Raw genomic sequence first — 17284 nt, 5'->3', positions numbered from 1 at the left:
TAGTCTGTGGAAGAGAAGAATGAGGGGGGATTTGATAGCTGCTTTCAACTACCTGAAAGGGGGTTCCAAAGAGGATGGCTCTAGACTGTTCTCAGTGGTAGCAGATGACAGAACGAGGAGTAATGGTCTCAAGTTGCAGTGGGGGAGGTTTAGGTTGGATATTAGGAAAAACTTTTTCACTAGGAGGGTGGTGAAGCACTGGAATGCGTTACCTAAGGAGGTGGTGGCATCTCCTTCTTCATAAGTTTTTAAGGTCAGGCTTGAGAAAGCCCTGGCTGGGATGATTTAGTTGGGGATCGGTCCTGCTTTGAGCAGGGGGTTGGACTAGATGACCTCCTGAGGTTCCTTCCAACCCTGATATTCTATGAGTCTATGATTCTAAGTTGGTGCATACAAATTAGCTGTAAAGGTGATGATTTGTTGTTACCTCTGATATCATAATGGTGTAGGTCTGTTGGCACAGATAGATACTGTTTTATTATCTATAGATACCAGAATAAGGCCCTCCTCCATTTTGTCAAACCTCTGTACCAAAATAGAATAACTTGCAAGACAGGGACCTAAAGAATCCTCATTTAGGGCTCCCTTTCTAATGTCACCAGGAGGTGCTGCTGGAAGGCTGAAATCAGGAAACAAACTGGGGACGGAAAAAAAGAATACTTTTCCACTTTCTTATACCTTTGTAAGTGAAGGGATTTAGTTTGCTCTTTACACAAATATTCCCTTTCGGTGAGATGCCTAACAGAGAAAATACCTGTCCAAATTTCAGGTTTCAGAAAGTAATGGGTATGTGAAAGCAGAGGATTATAATGGGAAGTGGTTTTGGTAACCTTAGCTAGGGTGGTCACTACTGATGCCCGTTCGAACACATTACATGAAAAGACTTAAGTTGAGTCCTACTGCAAACCATAAAATGAGAAATCCTGTTGAAACATTTGAAAGACATGGATGAAAAGAGAGGTTTATAGCGATGATTAATGCAATTTTTTCAGTAAACTTCACAATACCTTTATTGGTTTCCACCTTCTGAACATGCAGGCATCATAAAATAACAGGAAGGCAGTTGGAAGACTTTTCTCTTTATGAGTAAATAGCTATATTGATTGTTTTTTTAAATTTTTTCCACACTGTGTGTACCGTGAAATTCTTTCTAGAAAAGACAGAATGGAGAAAGAGAATCCCATAACTTCTAACCTCCTACTGATGTTGCTATTAAGGCATCTGACAAGGACAGCGCAAAGAGTTGTCTCAAAAAAATGTGTGTGTCAAAGAGGGAGTTTAGCTCAGTGATTCTAGAATAAACATTTAAGGAGAGACAATGTAGTGGAGATAATTGCACTTCTCCTAATACATCACATTATAGTATAAAGCTGAGGAACAAATGCCTCATGTTTTGAAATGAAATAAGCATTGATTTCCCCAGTTAAAAACTACAAACCCCTGCATAAGGGCATGTTCAATTAGTTGGAAGGTTACAAACTCAAGTTAAAACTTAGACCTTATGTCAGATAGCTTATCTCTGGCAGCAGAGAGGAATAGAATTCTTGAGCTGCCAATGACAAAGACAGGCCTGCTACTTAGTGAGTTACAAGGCAAAAATGCAACCTGCTCTTTCTGTACATTCACACTGAAAGCACAGTACAGTGTAAAGCTGGCTGGGTCTCGGGACATATATTTCACAGGAAACTTGAACATTTCAAAATTTGGCTTCGTTCTGATTCAGAATAAATCATATTTTTTTCCAAAAGTTTTCCATAAAATGGAAATCCTGTAAAAGTTTCATTTCATAAAGGCCAACACATGGTTCTTCGGAAACATACTTCCTGGAACCCCTGCAGCTGCTTGTTACAATTAAAATGATTCTTGTCAGTTTCATCACTGCCCATGGTTGAGTACCAGCTGTGAAACTGGGCAGCTGACCCCCTGCTATTCAGTGGTGGGTAGCCATGAAGCTGACAAAAATCTTGTCAGTTTCAGTCAGCCGCTGCCAGCATTTTCAGAATCTGTGGTTCCAGGGCAACCCAGCCATGTAAACTGCCTTGGGGCTTACAGACTCCTGGGTTGGCTGACTCCTCGGAAGCCAGCTGGCCAAGGAGCTTTGGCATCCCTGGGAACCTCTAAGGTCTGGGAGCCTGGAAACACTGGGGGCTCTCAAGGCTTCCAGGCAGCAGGGTAGCTTGGCAGACCTAGGAGCTATGGCTCAAGTTAAGCTGTCAAGATGAAGGCTCTCTGAAATGGAGACAGGAGTTGGGAAGACCTAGGATGGGCTCTCAAGGTCCGCAGCTCCAGGGTAGCCCCACTATGCAGGCTGCTGCAGGCTAGGGACTCCAGGGGTTCCAGGCTCCTGGGCCAGCTGATTCCCAGGCCAGCTAGCTCCCTAGGCTGTGGGAGTCAAGCATCCCAAAAAGAAAGCTGGTTCAGGAGCCTTGAAGCTCTGTGGTCCCTGACCCTATGGTAGTCTGCATGGTATGGCTCTCTCAAATCCACAAAGCCTGAGTTCCCCAGCAACCCACCTGGAGCCCTGACTCTGGCTTGGTGGAATTTGTTGAACCCCATATATTCCCATGAAACATTTTGGATTCAAATTGGTGTTTTCTAGTAAAACCTTGTTTTGTTGGACAATTCCCAACTGGCTCTAAGACTGTTTATTAAAAATATGGATAAAGTTGGAGAGCTGTTCTTCTTCTTAGCATGTGCACAACGTGCCTCAGGTGGCACATGACCAGGATTCACTGAATTTGGTCTGCAGGTTGGATCATTAGTCATCGGCGGCTAGTTATATGGGACCGTGGTGCCCTTGCTCAACCAATATGCAGGAAGGTGGGCCTGGCTCCACCAATGTTTGGGCTTATATTTTCAGAGCCGTCCCATCCATAGGTCGGACCGGGGCAACTGCCCTGGGCCCCACGCTTCAGGGGAACGTGGGGTTCAGGGGTGGAGTTGGGTCCAGGGGGGTTAGCAGGGGACCTTGTGTCAGCAGCAGCGAGTGACCTGGCCGCAGTCTGCCCCACTCCACCTCTTCCCACCCTTGTTCCGCCTCCACCCCTTCTCCTAAATCCCCTCCCCTGCTCTGCCCCCATTCCACCTCTTCTCCCAAGCGCCCACCCCTGCCCCAGCACTTTCCAGCTTCCGCCCCCTTCCCCGAATGATACTAGGAGCTGGTGGGGTGGAGCAGAGAGGGGCGGACTGGGGCCAGGTTGCTCATTGCTGCCGGCGCCAGGTCCCCCGGTAACCCTCCAGGCCACCCTGGACCCTGTGTTCCCCTGAAGTGTGGGTCCCCCACAAAGCGCAGGGCTTGGAGCAGTTGCCCCGGGCCAACCTATGGATGGGATGGCTCTGCTTGGGCCCGTTCTGGGCACCACCAAAAATTATACAAACCTGACGCCCATGTCATTAGCTTCCCCCACCTGGGCTGAGTACTGACGGAGAGTGTAATGTGAACTCTGATCCATGCCTTCTGGAGAGCTATTGAAAACGAGGCAAAGTGTGCTCGTCATCAAAAACTATAATGATTAAATTGTGTGATGTACTTAAATATGTGATTGGACTTTGTCACTACCACAGAAGTAGAATGGAATTGCTAAAAACAAACAACAAACTCAGCATTGGCCTAACTCTACATCTGTTGACGCCAGTAGAGCCAAGTTAGGCCAACACTGAATGCTTTTGAAATTGCCACCCACAGTCAGTATAGGGTACTGTTTTATTAATTTAGATGTATTATGTGGGTTAAAGGTGTTAACATAGCTCAGTCATTGTCCAGCATTAAACAGTGTTAAACAAGGTTTACAGTTTGGTATATAGAGACCTCAGCCTGCTTAGTACCATAGTGCAAACATCATTAAAATCCTTGTAACTTTTTATTAAAGATATAGAAAAGAAGGAAAAATCAGTTAAAGGATTTGAACTGTAAAATGTTAAGTCAGACTTTCATTTGAGCAACATTTCTTGTTTTGTTTTCCTTTAGCTGGAGAGAGTTTTAGAAGGAAACTGCTCCTCCTCCTCCCCTTACTTGACAGTCTCTTAGATGGTATCTAAATGGTAATGATAATAACTGTCCTTTGGGGTAAAAAAGAAGTTGTTAGTTTCATAGATTCATAGATATTTAGGTCAGAAGGGACCATTATGATCATCCAGTCTGACCTCCTGCACAACGCAGGCCACGGAATTTCACCCACCACTCCTGCAAAAAACCTCACACCTATATCTGTGCTATTGAAGTCCTCAAATCGTAGTTTAGAGACTTCAAGGAGCAGAGAATCCTCCAGCAAGTGACCCGTGCCCCACGCTACAGAGGAAGGCGAAAAACCTCCACGGCCTCTTCCAATCTGCCCTGGAGGAAAATTCCTTCCCGACCCCAAATATGGCGATCAGCTAAACCCTGAGCATATGGGCAAGATTCATCAGCCAGATACTACAGAAAATTCTTTCCTGGGTAACTCGGATCCCACCCCATCTAATATCCCATCACAGGCTATTGGGCCTATTTACCATGAATATTTAATTACCAAAACCATGTTATCCCATCATACCATCTCCTCCATAAATTTATCAAGTTTAATCTTAAAGCCAGATAGATCTTTTGCCCCCACTGCTTCCCTTGGAAGGCTATTCCAAAACTTCACTCCTCTGATGGTTAGAAACCTTTGTCTAATTTCTAGTCTAAATTTCCTGGTGGCCAGTTTATATCCATTTGTTCTTGTGTCCACATTGGTACTGAGCTTAAATAATTCCTCTCCCTCTCCGGTATTTATCCGTCTGATATATTTATAGAGAGCAATCATATCTCCCCTCAACCTTCTTTTAGTTAGGTTAAACAAGCCAAGCTCCTTGAGTCTCCTTTCATAAGACAAGTTTTCCATTCCTCGGATCATCCTAGTAGCCCTTCTCTGTACCTGTTCCAGTTTGAATTCATCCTTCTTAAACATGGGAGACCAGAACTGCACACAGTATGATAGGTGAGGTCTCACCAATACCTTGTATAATCGTACTAAAACCTCCTTATCCCTACTGGAAATACCTCCCCTGATGCATCCCAAGACCGCATTAACTTTTTTCATGGCCATATCACATTGGCGGCTCATAGTCATCCTATGATCAAACCAATACTCCAAGGTCCTTCTTCTCCTCCGTTACTTCTAATTGATGCGTCCCTAGCTTATAACTAAAATTCTTGTTGTTAATCCCTAAATGCATGACCTTACACTTCTCATTATTGAATTTCATCCTATTACTCTTACTCCAGTTTACAAGGTCATCCAGATCCTCCTGTAGGATATCCCTGTCCTTCTCTAAATTGGCAATACCTCCCAGCTTTGTATCATCCGCAAACTTTATTAATACACTCCCACTTTTTGAAATAAGTTGCTACTGTTTAAGTCCAATCCCATTTCATCCCAGGTACTTCATGGGATTCAAATAATGCTGGTGGAGACGGCTAAGTTATTTGGTCCCTTTGGCCCGGTCAGGTCAGAACATCTGTTAGGAGTTGGATGAAGAAGGTTCACGGTCCCAGGAGATGGTGGGGTTGACAGCCATGTTGGTAAAGCTTGTCTAAGTAGCCTCACTCTGTTCTTCCATATTTCCTCCCTGAGTTTCTTTCTTTAAGGAACCAAAGAGGGAGTGATGGGTGGAATAGCCCATCCCCTCATTATTTTGTTCACCAGTTTAGTCCTAATATCTGATACACCAACTTTTGGTTCGTCAATTTCCAGTTCCACATCTGTTTGTTTGTTGTATTTTGGGCAGGGGTGTTAAGGGCATGATTTCAACACAGTCTTTCAATCATATCAATATGGCCTTTTTGACTAATTTAGACTTTCTGTCTGGTTTTCTTGCGCCTGCTTATAACATTCATTATTGAAAGCAACTTGGGACTATTTCCCATTAACATTTGTTTGTATAGGTTTTTATATCATCTTATAAACTTTCAAATGCTTTTTACAATTAAGCTTCCAAATAGGGTAAACTTGTAGGCCCAATTATCACAGCAATACCCTTTCAAAATATTGCTCTGGAGGTTCATGGGCACTTAACACTTTTGTGTGTAACTTTTTTTATGGAATTTTACACAATTACAAATATTTTTAACATTTGTTTTAGAATTCATCAGTGGGTAGCTTAAACCACCTTTTGCAGCCTTTGGAATACAGGAAAACCCTGATTCGGAGGACTAAAATTTGATTTTAAGCTTCTCCATTATTTCCTTTGTTCCCCTGAATCTAACATTCATTCACAAACTAAATTTTGGTTATCCAGTGCTCTCCTTACTCTAAAGTATTGGTTGCCCATTGATGTGTTTGCTAATTGGAGTTTACCTCTACACAAAGCTATGCTTCTGTGACTGTGGATACTCATGAAATACTGTGTTAGTCAGTGAATGCATGTGGAATTGTTTGCTTCTCCTCCACGCCCTGCAAATTCTCAAAGGAAAACTTTTGATCTCTTGGGAATATTATCTCTATTTGGCAAAATAATGCAGCTGCTGAGGTTCCCATCTCTGTTTTACATTGTCAGACATCATAAAAGTGGTGTAGAATGCTGCCTTTAGAATTGATCTGCCACAGTTTGGTCTTCCATTTGATTTTACCTTAGGATCTCGTGAAGCTTTTACTTGTGTACAAAAGCAACTATTTCTGGTAGCCTCTGGGTATTCAGAACTATTTTAGGATTGGATTTTTAGATTTGTTCGAAAGCGTTATATATCTTTTATTTAAAATGGCATTTGGGACCCAAGCTAGCATTTTTTTCAAAAGTTGCTTGTTCATAAAAGTGTCAGTTTAAGTCTTCTGTACAGCAGCAGTTTCAGTTAGTGTGTTAATGTCATGATCTGCTGGTAGTCAAACAGATTGAGACTCAAGGCATGTGTTATTTCATTTGTGAAAGAGAGTAAATATAGAATGACCGGGATTGAAAATAAAATACAAGAGTGGAGTTTCTAAAGTGATTTTAAGACCAAGATTAATTAGTAAAACCATCAACACATTTTATTTTATGATCATATGCTTGGGGTATCACTCCGTGCTGAGGAATATTCTTGAGCTGGTACCTGAGAAACTGGGACCTCATTGAAATGCAAGTGGTTCTCCTTCTTATACACAAAGACTCAGCTGTTGGCTATTCAGTCTCCATCACGTTTTAATGCACTCGTTACCTGCATAAAGTGGTTCCACATTAAAGACAATGTAGCAGAGACTGACATAATGGCTGCTAGCTATATTTAAGGGGGCCAGCAGTGGCTTCTACTCTTTTTAGAATACTATTTTCCCACTTCATGCAATTTATCTGAACAGACTGGTGAGTTTCACTGCTGCTGTTTACTGTGGGCAGCAGCAAAACTAAGTATCTTTTGCTACTTTGGAAGGTTATTGGCCAAGGCAGCGACAGACACTGGAGGTATTCACCGATGAAGATGATGCGAGGTGTGGGGGCAGTTCAGACCCGCTCCTTCACACTCAGGATGATGTGATGTGAATGGGGCATGGGAAGAGAGTGAAAGGAATTCTTTGTGCTGGCAGCCAGATGTGAAGGATGATGGTGGTGTGGAGGACTTCAGTTTCATTAGGCACTTACTAGCCAGAGGCTGATATGGAAAACAGTCTCCTCAGCAAGGTCCAGGGACAGCACAATATTGTATCTAATACTGATGGAACAAGACATGTATTCATCTGGGGTATCACTGTAGTATCTGATCTCCATAATGAATGCAATCTATATCCATTAGTTTTCTTATGGCGTCGGTCACATAGTCACATGATGTCCTTGAATGCAGCTGGTTAGGTATAAGACAGTCAATACAGCTTGTGTAGCAAGACAGCTTCCTCTTTGCTACACTTCTTAGGAGGTACCTTAGTTTTGGTTCCTGTAGCATTTCTCTGAAATAAATTAATGCACCAAAAGTCACTTTTGATTCAATATGTGTGAGAGCACAGCCCAAGAATAACCTGTGTGTTGAGGTAAATTCTTCCTCTTAAGTTGAAACTGTGCCCTGTTTTGGGGATACCTGCAATCATAAATGTAAATGTAGGGAAGTAGCAGATTTGTGTTTCCTGGAATATGGCCGAATACTGGTGGCAGCTCCCACAGGGTATTATTTATAGTATTTCATTTTTATAGCCAACAGAATAATTATGCAAAAAGAAAAGGACTTGTGGCACCTTAGAGACTAACTAACAAGTACTCCTTTTCTTTTTGCGAATACAGAGTAACACGGCTGCCATTCAGAATAATTATGGTCCCTTTTTCCTTTATCCCTTGTGAAGGGGTTGTTTCTCCATGGGTGAGAGTCTATTAATTAAAAATAAAGGACTATGGATTGTTGTCACTACCACTTACTTGAAATTATATAAAAATTGTCATGTTAAAACTAAGTTTCCATCAAGAATTAAGCTGTGCAAAGAGAGCTGTTCTTTATCAAGGTGCATGACAGTTTACAGGCTAATAATATGGCTTTTTGTGTATCATGATAAATACAGAAATACCCTTTGTAGGAATATGCTAATAGTAAAGTGGCAGCATATTATTGGCTCAGGTGATGCTCTGTGTATTGAAAGAAGTTATTAATCTGATGCAAATTTTGCTTGTTGGAGCTATACAATGAGCATCCTGTCTCCGAAAATCCATTAGGAATGAAGAACTGTGATGTCTTCATTGCATTACAGCAGTCCAGCTGATAGCACAGTCATTGGATAGAAATGCCAGGCTGCTGTAGCAAATTTGAAAATGCATTTGTTACAGATGCTCCCCTTTCCCACCCCCAGCAAAAAAAAAAAAAAAAAACCACCACCAACAACAAAAAACACAATACATGTACCCCAATAGGTGCAGTTAGAGACACGTTCCCTTCAAGACTTTTCTTATTCTAAGTGTAGGGGAACCCTTTGGAATCTCAGATACCGTTGTGAGGTAATTCTTGGCAAATGCTGACTTTTTTTAATACTGAACTTTGTCGAAAAACCCTCTCTGTTTCCAAGTGTGCTCTGATTGAAGGGAAACCTTGTCTCCTGAAAAGCAGCTGTTTCTGCTTTAAGGTAATGTCCAGTTTTAAAACAGAATACCTCCAAAATGCTTATGCTTTCACTTCAACATGACACACACTCCATGTCCCCTTTCATAAATTACACCCCTGGCAGATTTTATGAGGTTTAAATAGAATAATTTTGGCTAGTGGCAATTTTAGTTTTACATGGGACTATTATGACAAGAACTTGGAATAAAGAATTTAGTCCAAAAAAACCTTTTTCCTTGCAAATGGCATTGGGAAACAAAGCTGTGGATCAGAGTTTACACCATACTTTTCTTCACTGCAGTTTAAAGTACCACAGAATGTAAACCGTACATAAATCCAATATATTGCTGTAACACATCAAAGCAACGGGGGTGTTTATTTCAAAATATTTATATTTCATAATGTTTATTTCATAATAGCCACTAAAGGCAGAGCCTTACCAAAGACCTGGTTATGCTTTGGCTTTGAATAGGAAGAGTGGTGATTATCTGTGGCGGTAGGGTTTGATGGATAAGTCACTGGGCTGGGAAACAGGCCTTGAGTTTTATCCTGGCCCTGGCACTGACTCACTATGTGATTGCAGAGGTGGCTTATGTCCAGTTATATTAGATTCAACAATCATTTTTTATTTTTTTAAGCCCTCATGGTTCAGGGCAAAACCCAACTGGTAACTTATGGGGGGTTAGAAACAAACTTTCATTAAAAGCAGACTATTACATAATTATTTTCCAGGATGTTTCCTCTGAAGTATCTGGTACTATCCATCGTTGGAGAGTAGATGCTAAACTAGCTGGACCACTGGTCTGATCCAGTATGTGATCATTTCTATGATCTCCTGTAACATCTTTAATCACCCTTTTCCAACCTTTGCATTGGGGATATTGATATGTACCCGTTTGTGAAGTGTTTTTAGGGGTGTGTTGGTGGAAAGCACTTTGTGAGTGCAAGTATAGGTTTACCAAAGCACCTTTGCTCGTAGTATGGTCACTTCACTTTTTTCCCAGCATGAGGGTAAACACAAAGATAGTGTCAATTTCCTGGGGAAATGGTGAAGTTCAAGACCCTGTAAAGGAAAAATATACCTTAGTGGTGTTATTTAAGGGAGGGCCAGGTGTAGTGAAGATGGAATCTAAGACCAAATAACCTGGCAAATGTGCAGGAAAACCAAGCCCAAAACAAATACAACCTTTCCTACATTGCAAACTTTATCATTTTTATTTCTGTAGCACTTAGGAGCCTGAGTCATGAATTTGTGTTTGTGGATGAGATTACCCAGAGATAATGAGGAGGGAGAAAAGAATTGGTCCAAGGACAGAGCCTTGTGGAACCCTTACAGAAAGTTGGATGGGCAATGAGGAGGATCTTCCAAAGGACACACTGAAGGAGCAATTAGAGAGGTAGGAGGAAAATCAGGAGAGGACAGAGTCACTGGAGGCAAGGGAGTACAAGAAAGACACGGTCAATAGCATCAAAGGCAGCTGACAGGTCTAGGAGAATGAGGATGGAGTAATAGTTCTGAGTTTTGGCTAGGAAGAAGTCATCAGAGACTTTGGGAGAAACCCACAAACCTTGTTCTGGCTCTTGATGGTCCATAATGAATGTGATTAGAATGCTTTCCTGCTTTTCTGTTTTCTGAACAAGTTAGTTAGATATCTCTGTTATATAACTGAAGCTCCTTTGTGCAGTAATTCACTATTTTCATTCTGATTTAATTATGTATAGAATAATATTGCTCTTTAACTCTTTGAAATAAATGCTGTACATACTGGTTATGTATTTTAAGGGCCAGTGTTCATCAGGGAACCTGCTGGTTCTGATGATAGATAACCCAAGGTTGTGCAGCAAAAGGCTATCTGTCATCCCATTACAGGTATGGTATGCTTTTGAAAACCCAAGCAAATAAAGACCCATTTATATTTTGCCAAACGATTAGCACAACCAGAACTCCTTACTGGTACAGTCAATCAAACTTCTGTATTATTAAACAGAATAATAAAATAATAATTGAGTGTCTCCTGATGGTTTTTCCTCTCCAGATCCAAAAAATCATGCTAACTTTTAGGAACTTTTAGCAGTCTTCTAACAAGCTAAACTGCCTTTCAAACACACACATCTTGGCAGGAAAAGAGACCTTTTTCCAGGTAAGCACTACTTGCTGTCATGGAAAAGAAAACAAAACAATAGTTTAACATGACAGACTGAGAACAAGATATTCACTTCTTATCCATTAGTTTTTCACAAAACTTTAGAGGGTCAAAAGGTGCAATAACAGTGAAGACAGTGGAAAAGAGATTTGAGTGGAATAGGGATGTGATCCAAATTAATCACTGTAGCTATTTGGAATATTTTAATCTAATAGAGGTAAAGAACTTTACTGACAAATATGGTGAAGTGATGCTAAGGTGGTGATGCAGAAGCAAGGAAGTTTTATGGTTAAAACAATGCCCAAAACCCTGGTCCAAAGGAACTAGTGCATAGGGCACGAGACTGGGAATCAGGAGACCTGGGTTTCCATTGTGACTATAGGCAGGTCATTTGTCATCATTGCAACTCTGTTTCCATGTCTGTGTAATTCAAAGTGAGAGAGAGAATAATAACATGTGCATGCCTTTGTGCAGCACCTGGGATCTACCTGAAAAGAGCTATGTAAGTAACAAGAATTGTTATGTTTGGTAAATACAGCTCAATATGATGAGATGCCACCTTAGGATTGCCCTGAATACACATGTAGAAATATTCATGTCTATTATCTTAAGATTTCTGCCAGGTGTGCAAAGCATGAAGTGTTGTTGGCTGAGTTCAAAGCACCATTTTTATTTAGTGGGGTCAATAAAGAAGCATGCTAATAAATCTTGAAAAATTCACAAGCCCCCGACCCCCTAAATTGGGGAATGCAGCAATGCCATCCTATCCCTTGTATGCCAAAAGTGGTGCTTCATACTATAGTTTGCAAATAATCCACTGCACCTGCCTCTGCAGCTGGGGGAAAATGACAGCACAGAAGAAAAATGCAGCATCAGACACACTCCATTTGTCTTTGACAGTTGCTGTGCCATGAAAGTGTCCAAAATAGAAATGATGTCCTTTCCCCCATTAAATCAAAAACAAAAGTATTTTATTTATAAAGACCAAAGCATCTGTTACAAATATTTTATTCTGCTTTCTTATAAATACGGTTATAATTGTGGAAGCAACAGTAATTTCCAGAAGAGTTTGATGTAAGATTACAATTAAGAATGCCCTGGTACTTCAGAGATGGCTGCTAAATGGATTACTATGGCAAATAAGCATTTTTAATACCATAAAACGTGCAATAATTGATCAAGTTGCAAAGTTAGAATTGTTCATAATAAGAGACACTTAAGGCCTGATTCTTCAAGCCATCTTTTACACCAACCTGGCAGTGAAAAGTGTCTTGAAGTGGAAATATAGTTTATACTCTCAATATGGCATCTTTACCTCACGGTAGTGATGTGAAGGGGCTGAAGTGTAAATGAAAAGCAGGCTTTTCAAATGGCATCACCTCTTTTTGTAATCTGCTAGCTAAGCCAGTCTCCTCCTTTTTTGTTCAGACATATTTCCAGGGATTGTTCAGAGGAAGATTTCAGAGTAGCAGCCGTGTTAGTCTGTATCCGCAAAAAGAAAAGGAGGACTTGTGGCACCTTAGAGACTAACCAATGTATTTGAGCATAAGCTTTCGTGAGCTTATGCTCAAATAAATTGGTTAGTCTCTAAGGTGCCACAAGTCCTCCTTTCTTTTTTTCATAGGAAGAGTGATTCTGTGACTTGGACCTTTTTAGTTGTTTGCGTTGCGCTCCACACCTTTTCCAAGTTTAGCATGGAGGAAATCATGTGACTTATGAGTAATGAATCAAGCCCATCATGGATGTATAGCAAGAGGAAATCAACTTTCTTCGTGTTTTCCTGAACAAAAAAAAAAGTCCAACATTCATCCTCCTCTGACATTAGAAATGTAGCACTGTTATCACTGTACTGGCTGATTAAAAACAAGAAAGATACAGCTTTTAACATGCCACTCTGTGCCAACTGCTGAGAAATTCCAACAAGTTCTGATAAGAATACAGTGTTGTTTGAGATAAACTAGTAGCATTAACAATGGCTTGGATTTTTTGTTAATTCAGCAGTCTATAGACAGCTCATTTTGCATGTTACCTTTAAAAGTAATCAGAATGGCTATTGCTGACTGTTGCTATGGGATAATGAATTTATAATCAGCTGCTTACTAGCTTGTGGCAAACATTGGAGACAGGAGACTCAAGCTTAAATACTGTACTTTTTTTTTAAAGTAGTAATCACAGCCATTTGTGTCAAAGTCCATTTGAACATCCTAAGCCCATTCAAGTCCATGCCAGTCTTAGCATTGACTTCGGTGGGACCAAGATTTCGCTCTGATTATACAAGTGAATTACTATAGCATGCAAAATATTGGAAAATATTACGACTTAGTGTAGTTCTTTGTCATATTGTTGCATCATGCTTTTTAAGGGCAATGCCATTTTGCATTCTTTGATAAATGAGGTCTAAATAGAAAATAAAATCCACAGAGAGATAGAGAGAGAGGGGGTGGGGAGAGTATATTAGGGAAAGAAAGCAGTTGTTCCTAATCATAACCTTATCTGCTGAAGCAACAGTTTCAATTCCATCCGAGTCCTCTCCAGTTGTCGGGGGGTTTTTAATGTTGGATTATGTAACATTTTTGCCATCTTATTCCCATAGCAACCCAATCTTTTTGATGTAAATCTTCTTGTCTCTTCTTTTATTATCTTCCCAAGCCTGTACATGAACAGCATACACAAGTGATGAAGATCATGGTATGGTGAGGAGAGGGTATAGCTTTTTCTGTAAGAGGAAATAAAGGAAAGAATGCATTATATGCATAATAAACTCAACATGTTCTTCACAGGTCATTGTTTATTACATCATTTTCTCAGCAGAATTCCTCACAAGAGTGAGAACATTCTACCTGTTTTAGCAAGATGTTGGAGCAACATTTAAATCTGTTCCAAAGAGCTTGGGAGGCCAAAACCCCTACAGAGACTAAAATACAAACTTAATGGCCTGTAATAAGACGGCTTATATAACTTATCTTGATGTCAGTTTGAATGAAAAGAAGTCTTAATTGGCCATATAAGTGCTGCAGATGAAATTCAGAGACTCTCAGGTGAAACTTACTTTTTGAGAGTTTTAATTGGGTGCATTGTTGGCACACTATTTTGTGTGGACATAGCTATTTTGTGTTTCCCCCACTCGTGCCTGGAAGCCTGTACTCGGAGGTTAATTAGGACATAGTCTCAGCAGGACTCCAAGGGATGCTAAAGGATGACATCTTGAGTGGAAAGGAGTACTTGTGGCACCTTAGAGACTAACCAATTTATTTGAGCATAAGCTTTTGTGAGCTACAGCTCACTTCATCGGATGCATACTGAGTGCATCTTGAGTGGAACACTGCATGAAGCTGGAAGGCATTTCTGTGTGTTAGGAAAAGACATACAAGTCTCCAAGTTGACCATCAGAACGTTTGGTAGTTCTTTGTATGTAAACATTTTGTTCTCTAGCCATAATGGAATTTGAACTTTATCCACAGTCTATTACCTAGCTTCTACAGGCCACTACTTGCAATAAACCAGAGATGCAGTTTGGTTATCATATTATCCGTGTTTGAATTAAGAAACAATTATCTTCTCTAACTGAATTTTTCTTTGCACATTTTCCAGGTACATATTTTTGCCTGGTGGCTGAGTATCTTCAAAGAATCAGCTCCAGCCAACTTTTGTGTTGTGTACATGATAGCTGTTCTATCAGAGAGGGAGGAATGGAATTTTTATATAAAACACAGAATCTACAATATTGTTTTAATGTGCTCTGTGCCCAGTGTAAGTATGTTCATGATGAAACTTTCTAAAGGGTATCTTCTGAAGTGTAGCTTTGCCTTTGTAGATATAAATATTGTACATACCTAAATTTACCACTCAGTTGCTGAGAAATTTAAAGAAATTAGTAGCCATATTTTTGGCGGGACCTACAAAAAAACCCTGTCTTCTCTTGTTAATATGAGCTGTAGCCTTCTCAATGGGTTGATGTATTGATTAATCTCTTAGACTGCAATGGTCAGTAAAGGTTTGGTCCCCTGAGGTCTATAGCATCACGCATATTAGTATCAGTATCATTAGAATGAGAGAACCACTAGAAACACAGAAGAAAGAATTGCATTATATCACAAGTCCTCTACTAACCAGTCCGCTAAGCAGATACACAATCGCAAACACTGAAATAAACAAACACTGAAATACAGAAGCAGATAGAGGGATAGTGAAGTGTTTACCTCTGTGACTGGCAACTCTCTCAACTTGTGGTGGGGGACCCCCAGAGTGTCAGTCATTGTCTTCCTTCTCAACATCATCTTTGGTGTCACCATCACCTCTGGCTGCCATCCTGTCGTCGTCCTGTGTGTTCTCCAAACCCACCCAGCACGCAGGGAGAGCAACACCTTTTTCCCCCTGAGTTACGCTTACACCCACTAAGGCTCATACAATGGCTCCATCCCCTTTTGCCTTACCCGTGCTCCCTCGTTCCACTCATTTTGGGGCACCCCATTTTTCTTAGGTTGCCACATTCATTCCTTTTTAACTCATTAACATTGCAAATAGTTACTATAATAACATAAAGTGAAAATTCCCTAAGGTGTTACCACTGGTCATCTTGGGATATTAACTGATATATTATGACATAGTTTCCAATAGTTTCCAAAACATCAGCACATCTTTTACTATAATTTAGCTGTTTACAGATATAGGGTGATTACTCGGTGAGCTAGTTGTGTCAACCTATTTCAGGCCTAAGGACTTGTGTTATTAAGCAGAATATTTTACAGGCCTAAGGGTTGTGTAGCCCCTGTGGTGCAACATTAATATTTATATTTCACCTTTATATCCTAAATATACTTGATATCTTTTATTCTTGGCCACAGAGTATGTGGCGGAATCTGATTTTAAAGGGAATTACATATTTGTGCATAAAGAGGAGAATGTTTGTGTTAACTGTTGCCAATACGGCCAACACAGGAAACTTTCACATTATCCCAAGAGCTGAGCTTATGGTGTTGATGATGCAGATACACAGGCAACTGTTTTAGTGGAAGACACGTGGTTGACATTTTCAAATTTGTCTTGAGTGGTGTTGTAGCCCTGTTAGTCACAGGATATCAGACAGACAAGATGAGAAAGGTGGTATCTTTTATTGGACCAACTTCTGTTGGTGAAAGAGACAAACTTTCGTGCTATGCAGAGCTGTTCTTGAGGCTCAAACTTAGAAGTTAGGTAGCTAAATCAGTAGCTTGACTTCTCACAAGTGCTGAGCACTGTTGGCACTCAATGAAGTCAATTAGAGCTATAGGTATCGGGGCATTTGAAAATCAAGCCATTCTTACTTAGGTGCTTAACTTCAGGCACCAAAATTAGAGAATCTCTTCCCTGAAGTAATTAAATGGACACAACTATGTATCAATCAGATGCTGCAGTAATGAATATGATCTAAGAAGCCAAACAAAATAAAGTTCCATCGCATTTAAACATTAAATAGTGGCAGGGAGAGGTTAATATTAGAGCAGCAGCAAAGAACAAAATCAGTGGTCTTTTATTCACTTCTCTGATCTCTGGGTTTTAAAACTATTTGGTTCTTTGACTTTCTACTGTAGGGTTCAAACCTTGATTGAAGTGAGCATCAGCCTTTTATCTTAGAAATCCCAGAAGGCCATGGATATTGTCTTTGCATGAGGCTGTTTGCATGAACAAAAAAAGTGGGCTTGGGATGGAAGCCTTAAACCAGAACTCCATGGCCAAATGTTGGGGAACAAAAGGGTGGTGGAGAGTCTATGTAAACAAGATCTCTTATAAATAACAAATTCCCATTTTTCTCTTAGTTAAATTGTACACTGCTAAAAATTCAACATTTCAGCAACCGATTGTGAGAAACCTTGAACTGATGAAGGTAAGTGGTTTTCGTGGCTTCTATGCAAAGAAAACTAAATTAAACTTCTCTCATTTTTTTTGTTTTCTGCTTTAGAATTTGAGGTGGTCTTTTTTGCATTCAGAGCACCAAGCCAAAGAAGCATGATCCTTTAACTTTGTCATTTCATACTGAGCTCTAGATTTAACCTTATTGTACATTGACAACTGTCTCTGAATAACAACAGTATCTTAAAACGAAATAAGCAGACATGAATGGCCTTCTGCTCATTTCTATCCCCAGGCAGCAGAG

At 40.4% G+C, this 17284-nt stretch overlaps 1 protein-coding gene across 6 annotated transcripts in view; it reads left to right on the top strand.

Annotated features, from left to right (window-relative positions):
• CNTN3 (contactin 3) overlaps positions 1 to 17284 on the top strand; it is a 244007-nt gene that overhangs the window by 79803 nt on the left and 146920 nt on the right. Inside the window, exons 1-2 of one of the 6 annotated variants that reach the window (XM_075130257.1) lie at positions 14884 to 14901; positions 16947 to 17014. The exons of the other annotated variants lie outside the window; for them this stretch is intronic. The gene's annotated coding sequence lies outside the window, so the exon portion shown is untranslated. Of the gene's footprint in view, positions 1 to 14883; positions 14902 to 16946; positions 17015 to 17284 lie in introns of those variants that run through there. 6 annotated transcript variants of the gene reach the window in all.

This window comes from Caretta caretta, chromosome 7 (genome assembly GCF_965140235.1).
Source record: "Caretta caretta isolate rCarCar2 chromosome 7, rCarCar1.hap1, whole genome shotgun sequence".
Taxonomy (NCBI): Eukaryota; Metazoa; Chordata; order Testudines; family Cheloniidae; genus Caretta; species Caretta caretta.
This window is presented reverse-complemented; position numbering and strand designations above follow the sequence as displayed.